General features: G+C 41.2%; 1 protein-coding gene across 5 annotated transcripts in view; it reads right to left on the bottom strand.

The window, feature by feature from the left end:
- Window positions 1-14,782, bottom strand: part of SULF1 (sulfatase 1) — a 172,333-nt gene that overhangs the window by 144,774 nt on the left and 12,777 nt on the right. For 4 of the 5 annotated variants that reach the window (XM_066266280.1, XM_066266276.1, XM_066266274.1 and 1 more), the window contains exon 1: window positions 579-851. The gene's annotated coding sequence lies outside the window, so the exon portion shown is untranslated. Of the gene's footprint in view, window positions 1-578; window positions 852-14,425; window positions 14,530-14,782 lie in introns of those variants that run through there. The other variant, XM_066266275.1, reaches the window with a different exon arrangement.

Genomic DNA, 14,782 nt, shown 5'->3' with positions numbered 1-14,782 from the left:
TACTTTAATAACAGAGCTCTCAGTTCTGCCGGTCCCTGTTCCTTTAGTGTATTTAGACCCTTCAGCTATGCAGTGAAAAACTTAACAATTCTCAGATCCACTGTGGTTTCAGCATTTTATAGAGTTTACACAAGCCGGTGCAAGTTTCAAGCCTACAAGGAAAGATGGCATTTATTTCATAGCGTGAAAAGAAACTTCCAACAGTTATATTTATCTGGAATTGTGAGCGCGCAAGCAGGGAAACTGAAGATCAAAGTTGCTGCATTGTTTCTTGTTGCCTAACAAGCCAGGTGGACAGCCAAGGGCCCACTCCCGGGTGACATGTGTGTAGAACAGTCGAGCATCACTAGCACTCAGTGAAAGCGGCCAATTCCAGCACCTCGCCTGGATGCTAGCTGGTTAAGTGAATTATCACAGAAACCTCCTACCCTTCCAGGAGGGACCCAAGCACACTTTCTGTCCTCTAAGAATATGAATAAGGGAAACGACTCTAGTGAATAAATAACATGAAATGGATTAGACAGTAAGAAAAGTCTGTTTCCTTCCTTTTTAAAGAAAAAGCAGAGCATCATACTTACAAGAGCTGCTTTCAAAATCCCTCTCTACAGGACAAGCTCTGGGCACTGGCAGCCTGCAGAGGAGCAGAGATAAGGTGGCAGCTGGACCTCCTTCTTCCTCAAGGCAAGAGTCATTGTTCCTTATCTCCCCTGACCTCCCCAGAGCGGGAGCCAGGAAAGCCTGGCCTCTGACCCTTACTGCCCTCTCTCCTGGCCTCCTGGCCTTCGAGCCTCAGGCTGGGGTTTCCTCTTTGCCGCTACAGCCACCAGGCCTGACACCAGCCTGAAGCTTCATTAGGGACTGTCTGCCAAGTGCTTGCAAGATGAAGAGAGTTATATAAGCCCGAGGATTATTATCATCACACACCCCCATAGAACCAAGGCTGCCAAACAAAAGGCAGTTCCAAGAAGAGGAGGAGCAGAGGCAGAAGTTACACTGGGGGTGAATTTCGGGACACTGCTGAACTGACTGGAAAAAAAAAGGCAACTCAATCTGTGTATGCAAACCTCCGCAAACAAACAGGGAGCTGCAGCTGGCCGCCTGCTCCGGGTGGGGGTGGGGGGAAGGGCTGCAGGGGGGAGGGGAGCGGGAAGGAGGGGGAGGAGGGCAGTCGGGCTTGCAGGCACAGCCAGCAGCCCCTTCCCCAGTACCCGGCACAGTAGCTGCCTGTGGTGGGATGGAGTGGATGAGGAAGATGCGGGATTTGGAAAGGCAGGCGTTCCAGACACCAAGTGCTTAGTAAACACTGATGTTTCTTAGAGGCAGGCCAGGTGCCTCTGCTGCCTCTCTTGATTCCCGCTTTCCTGTTTTCTCACAGACGGTTTGTAGGGAGTTCCCTGTGCCAGGGCCAACCCTCTATTTTAATCCTCCATCCATCTCCGCTTTTTTCTCTGTGGCAGCAGCAGCCCAGGAGGAGGGTTCTTCACCTCAGAGCTTGGGTCGTCTCTGCTACCTTCCCGACCCAACTGTGGCCCTCCTGTTTTCTTTAGATTATTATTACCCTGCCCTGTTCCTGGCACTGCTCCCCAACAGTGAGTAAGTTCCTCATCCTGGCATTCAAAGCTTTCACGGGCCTCCCCACTGATTTCCCACTGCCTCACCTACCCCAGCTGGTCCAACTATGAGTCAGCCTCCAAAATGGCCCGCAAATTATTTCCCACCCTTCCTCCCCTCCCCCTCCTCAGCCTGGAATGTCTTCACTCCCACTTCCTTCAAAGTTGAATTTCAAATCCCATCTTTCCCACAGAAGCCTTCCAAAATTTCCTCCTTTTTCTAACCTCATCAATTCTGCTTTTCTGTTGTAATTCCTCATGTGTTGTCTGGCTTAACAGGTTTGGGGAACTGAGTGGTCCTCCCAGTGGCCAAGACAGGAGCCTGCCTGAACTGGTGCTTCATGTGTGTTTACTGAGTGTATCCCGCAGCCAATCTGACCTCACATGGGCCATCCGTCTTGCAGTGAGAGGGGCCCTATGTCACCTCTCTGGGCGCAGGTGAAAGCCACCATATGGTGGTGAAGTACTGATGTTGACACTGTCCAATAGGCAGATGGGGGGTTGTGATAGCTTTCACTTGTGTGTGTGTTTACAAATTCTCATAAATTAAAAAGTTTTATAAAACGCAGGGGCATCCCAATTTTAGCGGCAAAGAGTGTTTAAACTTGGAGTCAGCTCCCTGCAGGACCTAAGTTCGTGAGGGGAATGGGAATAGGAATGCCGGCCTCTGTATGGAAGAGCACCTAGAAAGTGATGCTTGCTTAACAGAATGCAGGGAGAATTCCCCAAAGGTATGGTTTCCAGAAGTCACAGACTGCTGGGATACATTTTCCGGGGGACTCCTCCACTGTCGAAAAAAATGCAGGCTATCAGAACAGCAGCCTAACAAACGAACAGCAGTTTCTCTGCTGAATTGTTCTATGACACGAGGTGAAATATTGAACATGAGCTGTCAGGTAGTGAATGTCTTGTGGCTTAGTATTAAAGGGCTCTTACTGACATTTCTCCTGCTATTCTTTGGTGAAAGCGATTTGTTTTAAATTCCATCAATGATGGTGGCCTGACCGCAGTGTCACGTAAGAGACTCGGGGTGTCTACGTAGCACGCACTTTCCAAGGCATACAAAATGTTCAATGAATTAGGACCATTTTCCCGCCCCCTCCTAATTTGGAACAATAAAAACCAATTCAGGTTCTAAAGAGGAATTTTAGCCTCAAGTTCTTGAGGTTTGGGCTTCAAGAATGACAGAGGTCTCATTGCAGTTTAGTAGTTCAAGCATAGGAACTTCCCACACTCTGTTTTGCTCAAGTCAGAATCATAACCTTTATCACAGCCACCATTTAACGAGTCGCCACTGGGTTTCGGGCACTGACCAGAGCTGGGTGCTTTAGGTGCATGCCTAACCTGGCAATTAACTGTCCTACCATAGAGCCATTTTTATCTTTAGGATATAGAAGTGAAAACAGTTCACACAGCTTAGGAAGTGACAGAACTAAGATCTGAACCTAATGTCATTTCTCTTCACTTGTTAAATTGCAGGGAAAGTAAGAGATAGTCTGACCTGGTTGTTTTCTGACAGCATTCTTGAAGAATGAAAAGTAGGAATCCCTTCTTTTTGGCAAGCTAGATCATTTTTTGGCCATTGGCTATAAGCCTGAAGTTGGTCAACATTCACCTCATGACAAAATCAAGTGAAAAGTCAAATATGCAATTTCTCCAAATTTAGGTCTCTCTTCCTGTTTTCATTCATGTCAAAGTAAGTAGCAAAGAATACTTATGCATGAGTTATCTAGCTAATTACAGTGATGGACTGTGGGCACTCTTGCTATGAAGCTGCTTTAGCCCCTGTTTATCAATCCAGGAAAAAGTGATTTTTCACATGAGACTCAACAGGTATGCAAAGACATTACTCTTAGAGGTCAGGTATAGCCAAGGAACATGAATGTTATATAAACCAATATAGCTTGTATGAATGACAAGCTTGTAAAACCTAAGATTTCATGGGCTGCCTTGATATCTTTGAACCTCATAGCATCCCAAAGGCCTGTGATTCTTCTACTTTTACCTGATAACTCCCTCCAGTGGGAAAGACACCCACCTGGCTAGTTCTTTTATAGCTGAATGAGCTGCACTCCACCTAGTCCTCAGCGAAACAAATTTCACTTGCCTGAAAACCCAAAGTCATTGAAACAAACCAATCACACCCTCGCCCTCTTTTTACTGCAAAGCCTGACTCCAATAGCTTCTTCTTGTTTACTGTTCCTGAATTTATTCTCTGTGTGGCCCTCTATGGCATGTAGTGTCCTCCTCCCTTGGCTGTTAGTATAGGTGACTAATAAATTGCTGTTTATCCCATGTGTCCAGTGTCAGATGTCCTGTGTTTAATCATCTTAGAATCCAAGATTAGGTCTCCCTCTAATGACCAAGAAGTGAACAAAAACAATGACCAGACATTAGTACTAATACTAAATGGAATCTGCAGAGAATTAGTGCCAAATATCACAGCCTTTGGAGTTTTGCTGTCAGGCTACTTGCAAATCGAAATGAATTTTAACTGAAATTATATCAGCTCAAACTGATTTTTATTAATTTCAAGGCTCCTGAGCTTTTCCATCTGCCCTTTTTAATTTTTATCTTTCTCACCTGGAGATTTTTAGGAGCTAAATATTGTTCTCTTTCCTGAGATGGCTTAACAACAGTCCTGCCTACGGGAAAATGAATAAAAAGTTGACCCTTCCATTTCTGTCATTTAAATCTTTACTAACTGCATTCTTTCAGTAAAAGGTAGCAGAAAGAATATTTCTCATCTCCACAGACAGGATATTATAATAAAGAGATCTTTTTTCCATCTGAAACATCCTAATATTGACATAATTTCAAATTCTCAGCCCTAGAAACAAAGCTTCAGATGTAATTTCTTTCCTACTCATGAGATTTACAATAAGAAGGTCATGTTTGTACTAGATTCTGGCTTGAAATTAATCTTCTTTTCTCCCCAGCCTTTCTATAGACTTCAGGCACTTCATTATTTAGTCATTTCTAAATATTAAATGCTTGTCATTCTTGAACAATGATCTAATCTTCCCTTAATGGGTGGAGAAACTAAGTTGTGGAACTTGCAAATCTTTGCCAGGATGTACATCACTTGAAAGGTAGTGGTGACCATTGATTTGCTTTAATCCACACATTCTTAGAGTATAAAAAAATGTAAGTTTTTTCATAGGCAGCACACATGGCACCCTCGGACCCCTAGAAACTATTAATTATAAGCTCGTTTGCATTCTGCCTTTTGAGAGAAGCTTTATGGAATAAATAACTATATTCAAACCCCACAACCAACTTCAACACCAAGGCCATGCCATGGCCATTTCCCCTCCTTTCAGGACTATGCCTTTTACAGATCAAAATAGTATATTCTCAGTTCAGCAGAACAAGGGTTCATTTGAACCACATCTGTTGCTCATCAAACATCTATTTTAGGAGCAAGGAATTCTTTTTCAGAGATAGATTCTGCTTGGAAAGTCTATGGCAGCAAATAGTTCTTATTAAATTTCACAACATTTTGCCAACATATTTATATATATATATATGTATTAATAGATAGATAAACAGTACTCGCTTTTATGTGATTAGAGCATCCGAGGAAAACCCTGCGCCTCCATTTCAAAGGATTCCTCACTTGACTAATTCTAAAAAGTAAATTGATTTTCTCATCATTTGTTGTGTTTGACAATGGAAAGGCTGACGCGGCAACATTGCTGAAATGACAGCTCATTCTAGTCAAGGGGAAGGAATTTGCGTTAATATTCTTAATGACTGGCATCTTTATGAGAAATGTGAAATCGTTTATCCTTAGCAATAACCTGACTAGGATTAAAAAGTACTTGGTGCTCGGAACGGAAGTCAACTGTCGGGAAAAATTATTTAGACTGATGCAAATTAACTGCATCCATTGGCTTCCCAATTGTGGTATGGAGACTTAAGTTTGTTAAAATCAGCTTGAACCAAAGAAGAATTTGGAAAAGGATCTTTCAAGAAGTGAGCTGATGTTCTGTCGGAGGAAAAGATAACACATTTGCTTGATAAATTCCTTTCACATTTCCTAAGAATTTCTGGAAATGATTTAATAAACAAGGACAAGTACATCGATGGAAAACACATTAAGTAAGCACGTGTTACGTCTTGCTTCCCTGGAGAATAGTAATAACGCCTTTCTGAAAACACTGAGCAGCACATTCGCTGTGATGCCTGAGATTCTCAATAAACAGTAGTGTTTCCACAGGGGGGTTGGTTAACCCTTTCAGAGCTAGTTTGGGCCTGAGCCCAGGGGACAAGTCTGAGAGAGATGGGCATGTAGGCCAGCCCTTCACGAACAATGTATATAGGCCTGTCTGTGTTCTGGAGCAGTTGTTCTGGCTTAATAGGCATCGTGTTGTACACCAGTTAACACGTTTTTATTGGGATCTCAGTCTTCTGCTCGCCAGCTTCACAGCGGACCTTCAGTTAGCTCTTTACCCCAAAGCCTAGTAAACTGTGAGAAGAAGCACTTTACCAGCTTTGGAAATTAATTAGTCTGGGGGAAGAAAAAGGTGTGAATTACAGGAAAATGTAAACTGCCTCCATGTAATTAATGACTGGGTTCTACTGTTTAGCATTTATATAGAACTTGCTTTTGAGGGACAGCATTGGTTTTTGGAGATGAACTGAGTGGGGTTCACACCCTAGTTCCCACAAGGTGTAACTGTGTTCAGTCTAGTTCCTTTACTTATAACTAGAATGACTTGGCTAGATATAACGAAGTCTAAAAGTGAACAGCAGTGGCCAGCAGGTGGTGGGTACTTAGTGACATTCAGTCTTTTGGGGGAGTCATTTCCTAAGCACAAGATCAGGATTATTTGCCCTGAGAGAGTAAAAAACATACTTCTTTTGTCAGTGAGCATTAGCCAAATGGTGACCATGACAACAGTTGCCTAGGTCTCTGTGTTTAAATTTTTTAAATTATATTGATTTTAGAGAGTGAGGAAGAAAGAGAGAGACGGACAGAAACATTGATCTGTTCTTGTATGTGCCCCAACTGGGGATTGAACCCACAACCTTTGTACATTGGGACAATGTTCTAAACAACTGAACTATCTAGTCAGGGCAGGTTTCCATGTTTAAATATAAATATGAAATGACATAAAAGAAAACTAATAAGAATATTTAAAAAAAAATTTTTTTAAATATGATGATTGGTAATCATTAACAATAACCTGGGTGTTATTGTTGTGACTTCAACCCCGGAAACAAACAGTTATTCACTCAGGTAAACTCAGTGTGTTAGAAACCCAAGAAAACTTTCACTAGAAAACAGAGGGACACAGAAAAAGTGAACAGGGGAATATCATCCAAGAAATCAGATGTGGCCAGTCCAGTCTGCTTCCTCCGGACTTTTGTGAGTAGGTAGAGGAATAAATTGCAAGTGAGAAAAACCATCCAGAAAGGGGGAGCTGGGGCAAGGGGCCGGACAACAGACAGGACAGAGATAATGAAGAGGGAGCAGGAGGTGTGGGTGACAGGGCCCTGGACACAGCTGACTGCAGAGGTTGCTCTGAGACGCGGCTGGAGGATATACTGAGACCAAGGGAGGAAAAAGCCTTGTGCTGCAGAATCTGCAAGTACCCCTGTCAGAGGCTGGCAGGTGCATTAGTAAGAAGAACCAGAGGCTAAGAGCCCAAGCCTGAGGCAAGGGTGATGGACAGCAAGTGGGTGATAACAGGCAGCGTCTGAAAGGAATAGCTTTAATGCTTTAAAGCGGTGCCAGCATGAGTAACACGAGCCCGATGTGCGACTGACTTCCTTGAATGCAGGTTTTACCCTGAAATTCCCTTACTTTGCAGTACAGTTAAGACGTGAACTTCAGGTGTCTGCTGTGCTGGAATGCACAGCACAAGTCAGACACCATATTCCTAACGGAGGAAGGAGGCAGTGAATGCAGTCCTCTCAGCTCGCCTAACCATTCTGGTTTGAAAAAATGTAGACAAGGAAGTATCATCAGAAATTTGGGAGCGTGAAGAAACCACAGAAGGGATGGATGGAAACCTGGATTAAAAGAAAAGAGGTGGGAAAGGGTATCCTGTGGATCCTGCCACTTATCTTGACCTCACGCCTTCCTGTACCGGTTCCTTCCCAAGGCCTTGCTCAGCAGGCACCTGGGAGGGCACCTTTGGAAGCCAGCCGCGTTCATGGCTTTTTATCTGGACTGGTGAGAGCAAAGGGAAAACTCACCAAGTCCAACCAGCAGCGAGACTGAGTATCAAATTAGTCACGTAGACAAGAGATTATAATCTCAAAGCGGTTATCCAGACAGTCAGATGATCGACAGAGCAGTTCAACTTCCCAAGGGATGGTTTAAAAAAAAATTAAACCCATGACATTTTTTTCTTTTCTTTTCTTTTTTTTCTGGCTTTGAAACTGTTTATTTTGCTATAAAGATGAGCTTTGGCAAACTGAACCAACTTAATTTTTAGATTAAGTTTCTTCTGTTTAACTATTAGACCATGACATCTTAAAAACTTTTTAATAGAGAACTCCAAACATCCTTCATTTAACAAACATTTAGTGAATGCTTCATGTGTGCCCAGGGCTGGCATTGATGCAAATAAGATGTGACACCTGCTTTTTTCATACATATGTTTTTCCATACAAACTGTATCCCTGAGCCTGACCTGTGGTGGCGCAGTGGGATAAGGCATCGACCTGGAACACTGAGGTTGCCAGTTCAAAACCCTGCACTTGCCTGGTCAGGGCACATATGGGAGTTGATGCTTCCTGCTCCTCCCCCTTCTCTCTCTCTCTTTCTCTCTCACTCCTCTCTCTCTAAAAATCAATAAAAAACAAACAAACTATCAAACTGTATCCCTGAAAAGGATTCTATTAATCACAGAATTTTAAAAGTATTGAATATATGGAAAAGAAATTGGTTAAAATATTAACTGAGCTTAAAGGAAAAAAACAGTGAAAATGTGGAATGGAATAAGGACTATTTAGTTCATGGCAGGGCATCTGGAGTGGTCCAGGTCCTGCCTTGGCTCCTAGAGGTCACTCACATCAGTGACATAAGTCCAGCTCTCAGACTCTATTTACTTATCTGTGTGATGGGGACCGTGACAATTCCATGTCGAGATATTGAAAAATTTAAATTAGATAATGTATAAAAGCACTTACGTGCACACTTTAAGTACCCACCTTACCTTAGCTGTTTCATATAATATTAGTAAATAAAACATAGGCATCTTTCTCAGTCACTTTGTTTTGTTCTTCAAAAAAATGTTATTTTTGCTATTCCTAGATCCAACGTGAGCCCTAGAAGTTTTAGATACGGACATTGCATGTATGAAGTGGCTCTGGAATGTGAAGAGGATGTATTGGAAAGGGTACTGGGGCTGGAATTTTAAGACTTGAGTGTCTGTCTGCAGAATATGACTCTGCCATTTGGTAATAATAATGATACAAGTAATCTCCAGAGCCTAATTTTTAATCTGTAGAGTGGGTCCAGTCGTAATGCCTATGCTATTTACTTCTTTTAAAGTGCTATGTGGCTCAAATAAAACAGGGTTGTAAAAATTATTTGCAATGATAATATTATATATAAATAAAAGTTGTCATTATGCCCTGGCCAGGTGGTTCAGTGGATAGAGCATCGTCCCAGCACACCAAAGTCACAGGCTCAATCCCTGTCAGTGCAGATGGGAGAAGCAATCAGTGTATGCACAACTAAGTGGAACGATGAATTGATGTGTCTCTCTCCCTCCCTCAAATTACTGGAAATTTTTTTTTAAGTTATAGGTTAAATAATAATTATGGTTTTCCCTGGGCTATTGTATTGATTACTGATGACTGGTTGGCAAAAGGTGTGATTACGGTTTATAAATACTTTTTTTTTAAATTTTTTTTATTTATTCATTTTAGAGAGGAGAGGGAAAGACAGAGAGAGAGAGAGAGAGAGACAGAGAGAGAGGAGAGACAGAGAGAGAGAAGGGAGGAGGAGCTGGAAGCATCAACTCCCATATGTGCCTTGACCAGGCAAGCCCAGGGTTTCGAACCGGCGACCTCAGCATTTCCAGGTTGACGCTTTATCCACTGCGCCACCACAGGTCAGGCTATAAATACTTTTAAGTGGAAATTAGTTTTCGGTTTATACAAAAATGGATCACTGGTTGGGAGGAAATGTGAGTAAGTAGAAGACCAGGATTCTGGTTCTTCACTTTGCCTCTAACCAGCTCTATTAGCATATGTAAATTATTAACTCCCCTATCTCTCAGTATCATTAAAAAAATTTTTTTGTATTGAAAATAATTACAAAATGCCCTTGAGGTTTGGAGAGTTGAGCTAACCTATAGAAAGTTTGCAAGAAGTATAGAAAAAAACCCCACATACCATTTACTCAGATTCATTATGATCTAATACCCCTAAATGTGTTTCCGTGTGTATGACCTTGGAAACTCCGTTTATTATCCTTTAAAGGTGCACAGGGATTTAGTTGTGTGACATGTTCCATAGGGTTGTCAAAATCAAATGTTTGAAAGCACTTTGAAAAGTACAGATTGTTATATAAAATTAAGAGGATGCGGGGTTCATAAATTAGGAAAAATCAAATTACATAAAATTTTAAAGAACTTACAAATTACAGTGGTAGAGTACAGACTAAGAAAGGCCATTGTCTCTGTGCATCACAGGATACGGCCTCTTATGAGTCCCTGTGATGAGTGAGAAAAACAAGAAAGATGCTCCCACACTTTGTGTCATACCTTTGAGTTATGTTCCTCCTGCCAGGACTTGCATCTTTTCTTGTGCTGTTTTTCACTTTAACACTTTGCCATTTTACGTGGTATTTTGGGTGGAGATTTTGAGCATGTTTGAGGGAAGGTTATAGAAACTCACGGGCAGTTGCTATTCAATGGCAGGACAATAGACCTGGGCAGAGTTTAGCCAAGAGCTCAGCTTTATGCTTCTGGTCCTCCCTTTGAGCAGTGAGTGTCGTGCTCTATTTTCATTAATGACATGAAACAACAAAGATATCAATAGGGAATGAGAAAGTGTGTTTTACTAAGCATACAGTGCAGAGGCTTAATTGAAAATAGTATGAGCAAAGTGTTCTTATGGACCAAAGACGTAATTTTTCATGGAATCTTTTTTCAGCATTCACTGATATAAGTGTAGCTATATGACAAACAAATAATCATTCTGTCACATTATCTTCACATTCTCAACAGAATTCTTTGCTTTCATTAGAAGATGCAATACCATTAAGGCTGATTTTGTTCTAATTCTAATCATATTTGCAATCACATTCTCTGGTGTCTGGTGGACTTAAATATAACCAATAACTTTAAAAATATGAATAAAAATCCTGTTTTCCTGTAACATATTTCTTTCATTGGCCCAACAACTATAATGACTTCATTTAGATATTTATAGAAACAACAAAGAAGCAAATCTAGAGGATGTTTTTAAAACAAAACTGTTTTTCAGCCCTGGCCGGTTGGCTCAGCAATGGAGCGCCGGCCTGGTGTGTGGAAGTCCCAGGTTTGATTCCCATCCAGGGCACACAGGAGAAGCACCCATCTGCTTCTCCACCCCTCCCCCTCTCCTTTCTCTCTGTCTCTTTCTTCCCCTCCCACAGCCAAGGCTCCATTGGAGCAAAAAGTTGGCCTGGGCACTGAGAATAGCTCCATGGCTGCTGCCTCAGGTGTTAGAATGGCTCTGGCCACAACAGAGCATCGCCCCCTAGTGGGCATATGAGATGGATCCTGGTAGGACACATGCAGTAGTCTGTCTGCCCCCCCTTCTCACTTTGGAAAAATACAAAACAACAACAAAATAAACCCTGTTTTTCAAGTAGCCAAAACCACACCACTAGGCTAAATCAATCTTTAATTTTGAATTATTAAATTGTTACTCTTTATGGTGCAAAATAAAAAATGTAAGTCTAATGGCTGTGAAATACATTCATAATCCAGTAAGGATTGATTTTACTTCCTTGACAAATACATCAGTTTTAAGCATAAATTATACAGTATATGTAATGGCATATTCATGTTATTTATTTATTTATTTTGCATTTTTCCAAAGTGAGAAGCTAGGGGGGAGCACAGGGGGAGGCAGGCAGACAGATTCACCCGTCATGCCCACCAGGGGGCGATGCTCTGCTGCAATCAGAGCCACACTAGCACCTGAGGCTGAGGCCATAGAGTCATCCTCAGAGCCTGGGCCAACTTTACTCCAATGGAGCCTTGGCTATGGGAGGGGAAGGGAGAAATAGAGAGAAAGGAGAGGGGGAAGGGTGGAGAAGCAATGGGCGCTTCGCCTGTGTGCCCTGGCCAGGAATTGAACCCGGACTTCCACACACAGGGCCGACACTCTACCGCTGAGGCCACTGGCCAGGGCCTCATGTGATTTATTAAGCTACGAAGAATATTGTTGTGTACTTGGGAAAATTCCAGTACTGGAGGAAGTATTTCAAGTGTTTCTCAATGAGGTGACATTACTGAGAAACAGCTGAACTCTTCTTACATAAGAGGTTTCCCTAATATTGAGAAGATGTGATATATTTTGAGTCACTTGAAGCATAGGGCAGTGAAGTAGGACTTAGAATCCATGAGTTCTAATGCTGATTACTCCACTCACTAGCTCTTTAGACTTAGGCTTGTCCTCTCTAAAATTTAGTTCTCTGATGTGCAGAAGTGGTGTATGAGTAATGGTTAATATTGTCATCATGATTTGGGTCAGGTTCCTTTGGCATGGTTTAAAAAAATGCCTTCACAAACAAGGTACTCTCTCATAAAGCTTCATACTTTCAGATCACCCATAGCAACAGTGCTTGAGTATTTGTGTTAGAATGAATTTTCTGCAAGGAGTCCATATGAACAATAAATGCTTTTTCTGGTATTTGTTTCAATCCCAAGAATTTACTATAGGACCTAATTATTCACCCTAGCATTTAGCAAGATTGTCCATGGTCACAAAGAGCTGGGTTCATACCTTCAAGTTCTTGTTAGGTCCTAAGTAGAAGTGACACATGAACTCCTTTTAGATCTAGGAGAATTTTACTGGTTTGCATTTTTTAATAGAGTCTAGCTTGTAGAACACTCTCTGGTGAGAATGAGTTTTGTGATTTTAGGCAGATCTCTAAACACCCCCAGGCCTCAGTTTCCTGAGATGTAAAAAAAGAAATTTTACTTACACGATCTCAAAGCGTACCTCTGATGTTCTGTGTTTCCATGGTCTCTTACATGCCTTTCCTGAAAAATCATTCCTAACTCTAAATTATTTAAGAAAACTATAAGAAATAAGAGCCAGTATCTTTGGCAGAATGTGTAATAGTTTCCTTTTTCTTCAAAAAGTTTTAAGTCTTTATCTCATTGGCTAATTGTCCTACAAATGAGAATGTGAGTCCTAGCCAAAAGAATTTTTACAATCAAATCCCACTATAAAAATATGATTTACAATGGAGTTTACAGGGAATTCAAGTTTTTCTACGCAGCAGACAGTGAATATGTTCTTTAAGGAGGACAGGTCACTAATCTGGCACTATCTCTGAAATTCTGGTCTAGCCATAATTTTACAGATCTTGAAAAACAGAATCATCACGATCTCCTCTGTTCAGCTCTTAAGAGAGATTAATTGATAACAGAGACTGAGTGGTTGGCCCATGAGTGACACCCCACTCTACCATTTCACATCTAATCAAGGAAGATGGGAATACTGCTTGGCTTATTGTCTGTTTGAATCTGTTGGAGAGTCATATAGACAGAAGATGAAAAAAGAAAAATTTAAGCAAGAGAACCAGTCAGTGGGCGAGACAGCGCCTTCTACATCGGGAAAACAAATTGCCTGGTGTAGCTATGGATTTGCTGCTGATTAGTTTATTAAAATTTCTCAATGACTAAAATGCAACTTTCTATTCTAGTGGCTCTTAAAAATTCATAAAAATAGAAATAAATGCAAATTGTACCTAATTAAAAGCAAAAATGATATGACAAGATTTTAAGTGGGGAGGGAACACCTATGAGAAAGAAACTATTGATGGTTGGAGTATTCAGAAGAACAAAGTTCCGTGGAGGTAATGAAGGTAATTTTTCTTTAAGGATGGGTGAGAAGTGGACATTCGGAGCTATGATGGGAGGGCAGCCTTACCCTTCTAGAAAACAGTATAAGAAAATGTTTAGCAGTAGAAGCAAGTGATGTTGATTCAGGAGATGCTAGACCAGCTTAGTGAGAGCAGACAAGAAGTGTACTGGGGAGGTGCGGTGGTTATAGCGGGAAAGACTGCGTTGGTTCTTAAATGTTGGCATTTTATTTAGACTGGATGCTGTAGGAAACGAAGAGATGGATGTTTTATTAGAGTACTGGAATGACATCATGCAACAATGCTAAAGGAAGAGAAGTTTAACAGCGATATGTAAGAAAGAGATAGAGTATAAAACTCAGTTTAGAAGCAAGAATGATGCAGAACAGGATTAAAGTCTTTCCCCTTCCCCCCACCCCACCATGCTTTTAGTCTCAAGGGGATTCTGTATTCATTTAAAGGCTTGTATTAAGGGAAGAACAGAGTTCCCAAGTTAGAGAAAAATAATGTAATCTAGATCAAGGGAATGGCAAAATAATGGCAAAGAGGTTGCTGGGTGGCATATTCCCAAAATGTTAATTAATTTGCTTAATATTACACTATTAATGGTGGCTAAGTTCGAGGATCCAGGTGTCCAATGTTTTTGCACTGTAGCACCCTGACTCTTTTTTCCTAAGTATAACATGACTCCCATTATTCAATAAATTTTATTTCGTTGCTAGTAATATTTTAATTTATAATTTGCCCAGCATGAAATATGATTTACCTGAAGCCAGTGAGGCAGTCCAGTGAGTATCCTAAGCTTCCAAAAGGGTTACAACTGTGGCAGAAACAATTGTAGAAATACTTCCAGTTCCACTTCTGGGACAACTGTGGTAGAAGACCAAAATGGCATATCAATGGATAGCTGTTTTTGGAGCAAAATGGCTAATGAGAATAACAATCACTATACATAAAAGCATACAGTTTATTTTCTCTGTTTTATTTTTTTCCCTTTGCCTGTGTTAAAAACGTGACTGGGATAGAATATGTTTCAACTACATCAATATTGTTTTTCCCCCTTCCACCACACTTATTTATTTTTCTTTTCTTACAAGAACCACGCTTCTCCAACCCAAGAAGT

Source organism: Saccopteryx bilineata, chromosome 3, assembly GCF_036850765.1.
Source record: "Saccopteryx bilineata isolate mSacBil1 chromosome 3, mSacBil1_pri_phased_curated, whole genome shotgun sequence".
NCBI classification, from domain to species: domain Eukaryota; kingdom Metazoa; phylum Chordata; class Mammalia; order Chiroptera; family Emballonuridae; genus Saccopteryx; species Saccopteryx bilineata.
The sequence above is the reverse complement of the archived record's forward strand: the minus strand, read 5'-3'. Positions and strand labels throughout refer to the sequence as shown.